Raw genomic sequence first — 10,088 nt, 5'->3', positions numbered from 1 at the left:
CCAAGTGCCCGTTAGTTAGCCTAGATAGTCAAAGTGCCTGCTAGTTAACCTAGATAGTCCAAGTGCACGCTAGTTAACCTAGATAGTCCAAGTGCCCGCTAGTTAACCTAGATAGTCCAAGTGCCCGCTAGTTAACCTAGATAGTCCAAGTGCCCGCTAGGTAACCTACATAGTACAAGTGTCCGCTAGTTAACCTAGATCGTCCAATTGTCCGGTAGTTAACCCACATAGTCCAATTGCCCGCTAGGTAACCTAGATAGTCCAAGTGCCCGCTAGTTAACCTACATAGTCCAAGTGCCCGATAGGGAACCTACATAATCCAAGGGCCCGCTAGGCAACCTACATAGTCCAAGTGCCCGCTAGGTAACGTAGATAGTCCAAGTGCGCGCTAGTTAACCTACATAGTCCAAGTGCCCGTTCATTAACCTAGATAGTCCAAGTGCCTGCTAGGTTACCTAAACAGTCCAAGTGCCCGCTAGTTAACCTACATAGTCCAAGTGCCCGATAGGGAACCTACATAGTCCAAGTGCCCGCTAGGCAACCTACATATTCCAAGTGCTAATTAGTTAACCTAGATAGTCCAAGTGCCCACTAGGGGACGTACATAGTCCAAGTGCCCGCTAGGTAACCTACATAGTCCAAGTGCCTGCTAGTTAACCTAGATAGTCCAAGTGCCTGTTAGTAAACCTACATAATCCCTGGGCCCGCTAGTTAACCTACATAGTCCAAGTGCCCGCTAGGGAAGGTACATAGTCCATGTGCCCGCTAGATAACCTAGAGAGTGCAAGTGCCCGCTAGTTAACCTACATAGTCCAAGTGCCTGCTAGGTAACCTAGATAGTCCAAGGGTCTGCTAGTTAACCTACATAGTCCAAGTGCCCGCTAGGTAACCTACATAGTGCAAGTGTACGCTAGTTAACCTACATAGTCAAAGTGCCCGCTAGTTAACCTAGATAGTCCAAGTGCCCGCTAGGTAACCTACATAGTACAAGTGTCCGCTAGTTAACCTAGATCGTCCAATTGTCTGCTAGTTAACCTACATAGTCAAATTGCCCGCTAGGTAACCTAGACAGTCCAATTGCCCGCTAGTTAACCTACATAGTCCAAGTGCCCAATAGGGAACCTACATAATCCAAGGGCCCGCTAGGCAACCTACATAGTCCAAGTGCCCGTTAGTTAACCTAGATAGTCAAAGTGCCTGCTAGGTAACCTAGATAGTCCAAGTGCACGCTAGTTAACCTAGATAGTCCAAGTGCCCGCTAGTTAACCTAGATATTCCAAGTGCCCGCTAGTTAACCTAGATAGTCCAAGTGCCCGCTAGGTAACCTACATATTACAAGTTTCCGCTAGTTAACCTAGATCGTCCAATTGTCCGGTAGTTAACCTACATAGTCCAATTGCCCGCTAGGTAACCTAGACAGTCCAAGTGCCCGCTAGTTAACCTACATAGTCCAAGTGCCCGATAGGGAACCTACATAATCCAAGGGCCCGCTAGGCAACCTACATAGTCCAAGTGCCCGTTAGTTAACCTAGATAGTCAAAGTGCCTGCTAGGTAACCTAGATCGTCCAAGGGCCCCCTAGTTAGTCTACATAGTCCAAGTGCCCGCTAGGTAACCTAGATAGTCCAAGTGCCCGTTCGGTAACCTGATAGTCCAAGTGCCCTTTAGGGAACCTAGATAGTCCAAGGGCCCGCTAGAAAACCTACATAGTCCATGGGCCCGCTAGTTAACCTACATAGTGCAAGTGTCCGATAGTTAACCTACATAATCTAAGTTCACGTTAGCTAACCTATATAGTCCAAGTGCCCGCTAGTTATCCTAGATAGTCCAAGTGCTCACTAGTTAACCTAGATATTCCAAGTGCTCGCTAGTTAACCTAGATAGACCAAGTGCCCGCTAGGGAACCTACCTAGTCCAAGTGCCCGATAGGGAACCTACGTAGTCCAAGTGCCCGCTAGTTAACATAGATAATCCAAGTACCCGCTCGTTAACGTACATAGTCCAAGTGCCCGCTAGGTAACGTAGATAGTCCAAGTGCCCGCTTAGGAACGTACATAGTGCCAGTGCCCGCTAGGTAACCTAGATAGTCCAAGTGCCCGCTATTTAACCTACATAATCCAAGTGACTGCTAGGTAACCTAGATAGTCCAAGTGCCCAGTAGTTAACCTACATAGTCAAAGTTCCCCCTAGGTAACCTAGATCGTCCAAGTGTCCTCTAGTTAACCTACATAGTCAATGGGCCCGCTAGTTAACCTACATAATGCAAGAGCCCGCTAGCTTACCTAGATAATCCAAGAGACCGCTAGTTAACCTATATCGTCCAAGTGCCCGCTAGTTAACCTAGATCGTACAAGTGTCCGCTAGTTAACCTACACAGTCCACGTGCCAGTTAGCTAACCTAGATAGTCCAAGGGCCCGCTCGTTGACCTACATAGTCCAAGTGCCCGCTAGGGAACCTTCATAGTCCAAGTGCCACCTAGTTAACCTAGGTAGTCCAAGTGCCCGCTAGTTAACCTAGATAGTCCTATTGCCCGTTACTTAACCTAGATAGTCCAAGTGCCCACTAGGGGATGTACTTAGTCCATGAGCCCGTTAGCTAATCTAGATAGTCCAAGTGCCCTCTAGTTAACAATGATCATCCAAGTGCCCGCTAGTTAACCTAGATAGCCCAAGTGCCCTCTAGTTAACCTATATCGTCCAAGTGCCCGCTAGTTAACTTACATATTCCAAGGGCCCGCTAGTTAACCTACATAGCCCAAGGTCCGCTAGTTAACCTAGATAGTCCAAGTGCTCGCTAGTTAACCTACATAGTACAAGGGCCCACTAGTTGACCTAGATAGTCCATGTGCCCGCTAGTTAACCTAGATAGTCCAAGTGCCCGCTAGGTAACCTAAGTAGTCCAAATGTCCGATAGGGATCCTACATAGTCCAGGGCCCGCTAGGTAACCCAGATCGTCCTAATGCCCGTTAGTTAACCTAGATAATCCATGTGCCCTCTAGGTAACCTAGACTGTCCAAGTGCCTGCTAGGTTACCTACATAGTCCAAGTGCCCGTTCGTTAACCTAGATAGTCCAAGTGCCCGTTACCTAACCTAGATAGTCCTTGTGCCCGCTAGGCAACCTACATAGCCCAAGAGCCCGTTCGTTAACCTAGAAGTCCAAGTGCCCGCTAGGTAACCTAGACAGTCCACGTGCCCGCTAGGTTACCTGCATATTCCAAGTGCCCGTTCGTTAACCTTAGATAGTCCAAGTGCCCACTAGGTAACCTACATAGTCCAAGTGCCGGCTAGGTAACCTATATAGCCCAAGTGCCCGCTAGGTAACCCAGATAGTCCAAGGGCCCGCTAGTTAACCTACATAGTCCAAGGGCTCACTTGTTCACTTTGATAGTTCAAGTGCCCGCTAGTTAACCTAGATCGTCCAAGTGCCCACTAGTTAACCTAGATTGTCCAAGTGCCCGCTAGTTAACCTACATCGTCCAAGGGCCCACTAGTTAACCTAGATAGTCCAAGTGTCCTCTAGTTAACCTACATAGTCCAAGTGCCCGCTAGTTAACCTATATGCCAAGTGCCCGTTTCGTAACCTAGATATTCCAAGGGCACGCTAGTTAACCTATATCTTCCAAGTGCCCGCTAGGCAACCTAGATAGTCCAAGTGCTCGCTAAGGAACCTACATAGTCCAAGTACACGCTAGTTAACCTAGATAGTCCAATTGCCCGCTAGTTAACCTAGATAGTCCAAGTGCCTGCTAGGTAACCTACATAGTGCAAGTGTCCGCTAGTTAACCTACATATTCCAAGTGCCCGCTAGGTAACCTAGGTACTGCAAGTGCCCGCTAGTTAACCTAGATAGTTCAAGTACCCGCTAGGTAACCTAGATCGTCCAAGGTCCCCCTAGTTAGCCTACATAGTAAGTGCCCGGTAGTTAATCTAGATAGTCCAAGTGCCGCTAGTTAATCTACATAGTTCAAGGGCCCGCTAGTTAACCTACATAGTCCAAGTACCCAATAAGAAACCTAGATAGTCCAAGTGCACGCTAGTTAACCTAGAGAGTCCAAGTGCCCTCTAGTTAACCTAGATCTTCCAAGTGCCCGCTAAGAAACCTAGATAGTCCAAGTGCCCGTTACCTAACCTAGATAGTCCAATTGCCCGCTATGCAACATACATAGTCCAAGTGCCCGTTCGTTAACCTAGAAGTCCACGTGCCCGCTAGGTAACCTAGACTCTCCAAGTGCCCGCTAGGTTACCTACATAGTCCAAATGCCCGTTAGGTAACCTAGATAGTGCAAGGGCCCGCTAGTTAACCTACATAGTCAAAGTGCCCGGTAGTTAACTTACATAGTTCAAGTGTCCGTAGGGAACATACATAGTCCAAGTGCCCGCTACGGAACATACAGAGTCCAAGTGCCCGCTAGGGAACCTACATTGTCCAAGTGCCCGGTAAGGAATCTGCATAGTCCAAGGGCCCGCTAGTTAATGTAGGTAGTCCAAGTGCCGCTAGTTAATCTACATAGTTCAAGGGCCCACTAGTTAACCTACATAGTCCAAGTACCCGCTAGTTAACTTAGATCGTCCAAGTGTCCGCTAATTACCCTACATAGTACAAGTGACCACTAGGGAACCTAGATAGTCCAAGTGCCCGCTCTGGAACCTACATAGTCCAAGTGCCTGCTAGGGAACCTACATAGTCCAATTGCCCGCTCTGGAACATACCTAGTCCAAGTGCCCGCTAGGAAATCTACATAGTCCAAGGGCCCACTAGTTAACTTAGATAGTGCAAGTGCCGCTAGTTAACCTACATAGTCCAAGTACCCGCTTGTTAACCTAGATTGTCCAAGTGGCCGCTAGGTAACCTACATAATCCAAGGGCCCGCTAGTTAACCTACATAATCCTAGGGCCCGCTAGTTAACCTACATCGTCCAAGGGCCCGCTAGTTAACCTAGATAGTCCAAGTGCACGATAGTTAACCTACATAGTCCAAGTGCCCGCTAGGTAACCTAGACAGTTCAAGTGACCACTAGGTTACCTACATAGACCAAGTGCCCGTTCGTTAACCTACATAGTCCAAGTGCCCGCTAGGTAACCAATATAGTTCAAATGCCCGCTAAGGGCCCTAATTGTCCAAATGCCCGCTAGTAACCTAGATAGTCCAAGTGCTCGCTAGTTAACCTAGATAGTCCAAGTGCCCGCTAGTTAACCTAGATAGACCAAGTGCCCCCTAGGGAACCTACATAGTCCAAGTGCCCGTTAGGTAACCTAGATAGTCCAAATGCCCGCTAGGGAACCCACATAGTCCAAGTGCCCGCTAGCGAACTTACATAATCCAAGGGCCCGCTAGGGAACATACATAGTCCAAGGGCCCGTTAGTTAACCTAGATAGTCCCAGTGCCCGCTAGGTAAAGTAGATAGTCCAAAAGCCCGGTAGGTAACCTACATACTCCAAGTACCCGCTAGGTAACGTAGATAGTTCAAGTGCCAGCTAGGTAACCTAGATAGTCCAAGTGCCCGCTAGGTAACCTACAAAGTCTACGTGCCCGCTAGGTAATCTATATAGTCCAAATGACCGTTAGGTAGCCTACACAGTCCAAATTCCCGCTAGGTAACCTAGGTAATCCAAGGGCCACTAAGTAACCTACATAGCCTAGTGCCCCCTAGTTAACCTACATTATCCAAGTTCCCGATAGGGAACCTACATAGTCCAAGTGCCCGCTAGGTAACCTACATAGTCCAAATGCCCTCTAGTTAACCTACATAGTCCAAGTGCACCCGAGGGAACCTACATAATCCAAGTGCCCGCTAGGGAACCTACATAGTCCAAATGCCCGTTAGGTAACCTAGATAGTCTAAATGCCCGCCAGGAAACCCACATAGTCCAATAGCCCACTAGGTATCCTACATAGTCCAAGTGCCCACTAGTTAACCTAGATCCTCCAAGTACCCGCTAGTTAACCTAGAATGTCCAAGTGCCCGCTAGTTAGCCTACATAGTCCAAGGGCCCACTAGTTAACCTAGATAGTCCAAGTGTCCTCTAGTTAACCTACATAGTCCAAGTGCCCGCTAGGTAACCTAGATAGTCCAAGTGCCCGCTACGTAACCTAGATAGTCCAAGGGAACGCTAGTTAACCTAGATAGTCCAAGTGCCCACTAGGCAACCTAGATAGTCCAAGTGCCCGCTACGTAACCTAGATAGTCCAAGTGCCCGCTACGTAACCTAGATAGTCCAAGTGCCCGCTAGCGAACGTACATAGTCCCAGTGCCCGCTAGGTAACCTAGATAGTGCAAGTGCCCGCTAGTTAACCTAGATAGTTCAAGTACCCGCTAGGTAACCTAAATCGTCCAATGGCCCCCTAATTAGCCTACATAGTCCAAGTGCCCGCTAGGTAACCTAGATAGTCCTTTGGCCCATTCGGTAACCTAGATAGTCCAAGTGCCCTTTAGGGAACCTAGATAGTCCAAGGGCCCGCTAGTAAACCTACATAGTCCATGGGCCCTCTAGTTAACCTACATAGTGCAAGTGTACGCAAGTTAACCTACATATTCCAAGTGCCCGCTATTTAACCTACATAATCTAAGTGCCAGCTAGGTAACCTAGATAGTAAAAGTGCCCGCAAAGGAACCTAGATAGTAAAAGTGCCTGTTTGCAAACCTAGATAGTCAAAGTGGCGGCTAGGTAACCTACATATTCCAAGTGCCCGTTCGTTAACTAGATAATTCAAGTGCCTGCTAGGTAACCTAGAAAGTCCAAGTGCCCGCTAGTTAACCTACATAGTCCAAGTGCCCGATAGGGAACCTACATAATCCAAGTGCCCGCTAGGCAACTTATAGTCCAAATGCCCTCTAGTTAACCTACATAGTCCAAGTGCACCCGAGGGAACCTACATAATCCAAGTGCCCGCTAGGGAACCTACATAGTCCAAGTGCCCGTTAGGTAACATAGATAGTCTAAATGCCCGCCAGGAAACCCACATAGTCCAAGTGCCCGCTAGGGAATTTACATAGTCCAAGGGCCCTCTAGGGATCCGACATAGTCCCAGTGCCCGTTAGTTAACCTAGATAGTCCAAGTGCCCACTTGGTAACCTAGATAGTCCAAAAGCCCGCTAGGTAACCTACATACTCCAAGAACCCACTAGGTAACGTAGATAGTTCATGTGCCAGCTAGGTAACCTAGATACTCCAAGTGCCCGCTAGGTAACCTACAAAGTCTAAGTGCCCGCTAGGTTATCCATATAGTCCAAATGCCCGCTAGGGAATCTACATAGTCCAAGTGCCCGCTAGGTAACCTAGATAATACAAGTGCCCGCTAGTTAACCTCTATCGTCCAATTGTCTGCTAGTTAACCTAGATCGTGCAAGTGTCCGCTAGTTAACCTAAATAGTCCAAGTGCCAGTTAGCTAACCTACATAGTCCAAAGGCCCGCTAGTTGACCTACATAGTCCAAGTGCCCGCTAGTTAACCTAGATAGTCCAAGTGCCCACGTTAACCTAAGTAGTCCAAATGTCCGATAGGGATCCTACATAGTCCAAGGGCCCGCTAGGTAACCTACATAGTCCAAGTGCCCGTTAGCTAACCTAGATAGTCCAAGTGCCTGCTAGTTAACATTGATCATCCAAGTGCCCGCTAGTTAATCTAGATAGTCCAAGTGCACGCTAGTTAACCTAGATAGTCCAAGTGCCCTCTAGTTAACCTAGATCGTCCAAGTGCCCGCTAGTTTACCTAGATAGTCCAAGTGCCCGCTAGGTAACCTAAGTAGTCCAAATGTCCGATAGGGATCCTACATAGTCCAAGTGCCCGCTAGGTAACCTACATAGTCCAAGTGACCGTTCGTTAACCTAGATAGTCCAAGTGCCCGCTAGGTAACCTAGACTGTCCAAGTGCCCGCTAGGTTACCTACATAGTCCAAGTGTCAGTTCGTAAACCTAGATAGTCCAAATGCCCGCTAGGAAACCTACATAGTCCAAGGGCCCGCTAGGTAACCTAGATAGTCCAAGTGCCCGCTAGGTTACCTAGATAGTCCAAGTGCCCGCTATATCACCTAGATAGTCAAAGTGCCCGTTAGGTAACCTAGATAGTCCAAGTGCCCGCTAGGTAACTTACATTGTCCAAGTTCCCGCTAGGTAACCTAGATACTCAAAATGCCCATTACTTTACCTAGATAGTCCAAGTGCCCGCTAAGCAACCTACATAGTCCAAGTGCCCGTTCGTTAACCAAGACAGTCCAAGTGCCCGCTAGGTTACCTGCATATTCCAAGTGCCCGTTCGTTAACCCAGATAGTCCAAGTGCCCACCAGGTAACCTACATAGTCCAAGTGCCCGCTAGGTAACCTATATAGTCCAAGTGCCCGCTAGGTAACCTAGATTGTCCAAGTGCCTTCTAGTTAATCTACATAGTCCAAGGGCCCACTTGTTAACCTAGATAGTCCAAGTGTCCTCTAGTTAGCCTACATAGTCCAAGTGCCCGCTAGGTAACCTAGATTGTACAAGTTCCCGCTCGGTAACCTAGATAGTCCAAGTGCCCTTTAGAGAACCTTGATAGTCCAAGGGCCCGCTAGTAAACCTACATAGTCCATGGGCCCGCTAGTTAACCTTCATAGTGCAAGTGTCCGCTACTTTAGCTACATTTTCCAAGTGCCCGCTAGTTAACCTACATAATCTAAGTGCCCGTTGGCTAACCTAGATAGTCCAAGGGCCCGCTAGTTGACCTACATAGTCCATGTGCCCGCTAGTTAACCTAGATAGTCCAAGTGCCTACTAGGTAACCTACATAGTGCAAGTGTCCGCTAGTTAACCTACATAGTCCAAGAGCCCGCTAGTTAACATAGATAGTCCAAGTGCCCGCTAGGGAACCTACGTAGTCCAAGTACCCGCTAGGAAACCTAGATAGTTCAAGTACCCGCTAGGTAACCTAGATCGTCAAAGGGGCCCCTAGTTAGCCTACATAGTCCAAGTGCCCGCTAGGTAACCTACATAGTCCAAGTGCCCGTTCGGTAACCTAGATAGTCCAAGTGCCCTTTAGGGAACCTAGATAGTGCAAGGGCCCGATAGTAAACCTACATAGTCCATGGGCCCGCTAGTTAACCTTTATAGTGCAAGTGTCCGCTACTTAACCTACATATTCCAAGTTCCCGCTAGGGAATCTACATAGTCCAAGGGCCCGCTAGTTAATGTAGATAGTCCAAGTGACGCTAGTTAATCTACATAGTCCAAGGGCCCGCTAGTTAACCTACATAGTCCAAGGGCCCGCTAGTTAACCTACAACGTCCAAGGGCCTGCTAGTTAACCTAGATAGTCCAAGTGCCCGCTAGGTAACCTACATAGTCCAAGTGCCCGCGAGGTAACCTAGACAGTCCAAGTGACCATTATGTTACCTACATAGTCCAAGTGCCCGCTAGTTAACCTAAGTAGTACAAATGCGTGATAGGCATCCTACATAGTCCAAGTGCCCGCTAGTTAACCTACATAATCCAAGTCCCCCCTACGTAACCTAGACAGTCCAAGTGACCATTATGTTACCTACATAGTCCAAGTGCCCGCTGGGTAACCTAGATAGTCCAAGTGCCCGCTAGTTAACCTACATAGTCCAAGTGCCTGTTAGGTAAACTACATAGTCCAAGTGCCCACTAGGTAACCTAGACAGCCCAATTGCCCGCTAGTTAACCTAGACAGTCCAAGTACCCGATAGGGAACCTACATAGTCCAAGTGCCCGCTGGGAACCTACATAGTCCAAGTGCTCGCAAGGGAACCTACATAGTCCAAGTGCCCGTTAGTTAACCTAGATAGTCAAAGAGCCTGCTAGGTAACCTAAATAATCCAACTGCCTGCTAGGGAACCTACATAGACCAAGTGCCCGCTAGGTAACCTAGATAGTCCAATTGCCCGTTAGTTAACCTACATAATCGAAGTGTCCGCTAGTTACCCTACATAGTCCAAGTGCCCGTTCATTAACCTAGATAGTCCAAGTGCCCGCTAGGTAACCTAAGTAGTCCAAATGTCCGATAGGGATGCTACATAGTCCAAGTGCTCGCTGGTAATCTACATAGTCCAAGTACCCGTTCGTTAACCTAGATAGGCCAAGTGCCCGCTAGGTAAC

Source organism: Tenrec ecaudatus (assembly GCF_050624435.1).
Source record: "Tenrec ecaudatus isolate mTenEca1 chromosome 10 unlocalized genomic scaffold, mTenEca1.hap1 SUPER_10_unloc_1, whole genome shotgun sequence".
Classification (NCBI taxonomy): domain Eukaryota; kingdom Metazoa; phylum Chordata; class Mammalia; order Afrosoricida; family Tenrecidae; genus Tenrec; species Tenrec ecaudatus.
The sequence above is the reverse complement of the archived record's forward strand: the minus strand, read 5'-3'. Positions refer to the sequence as shown.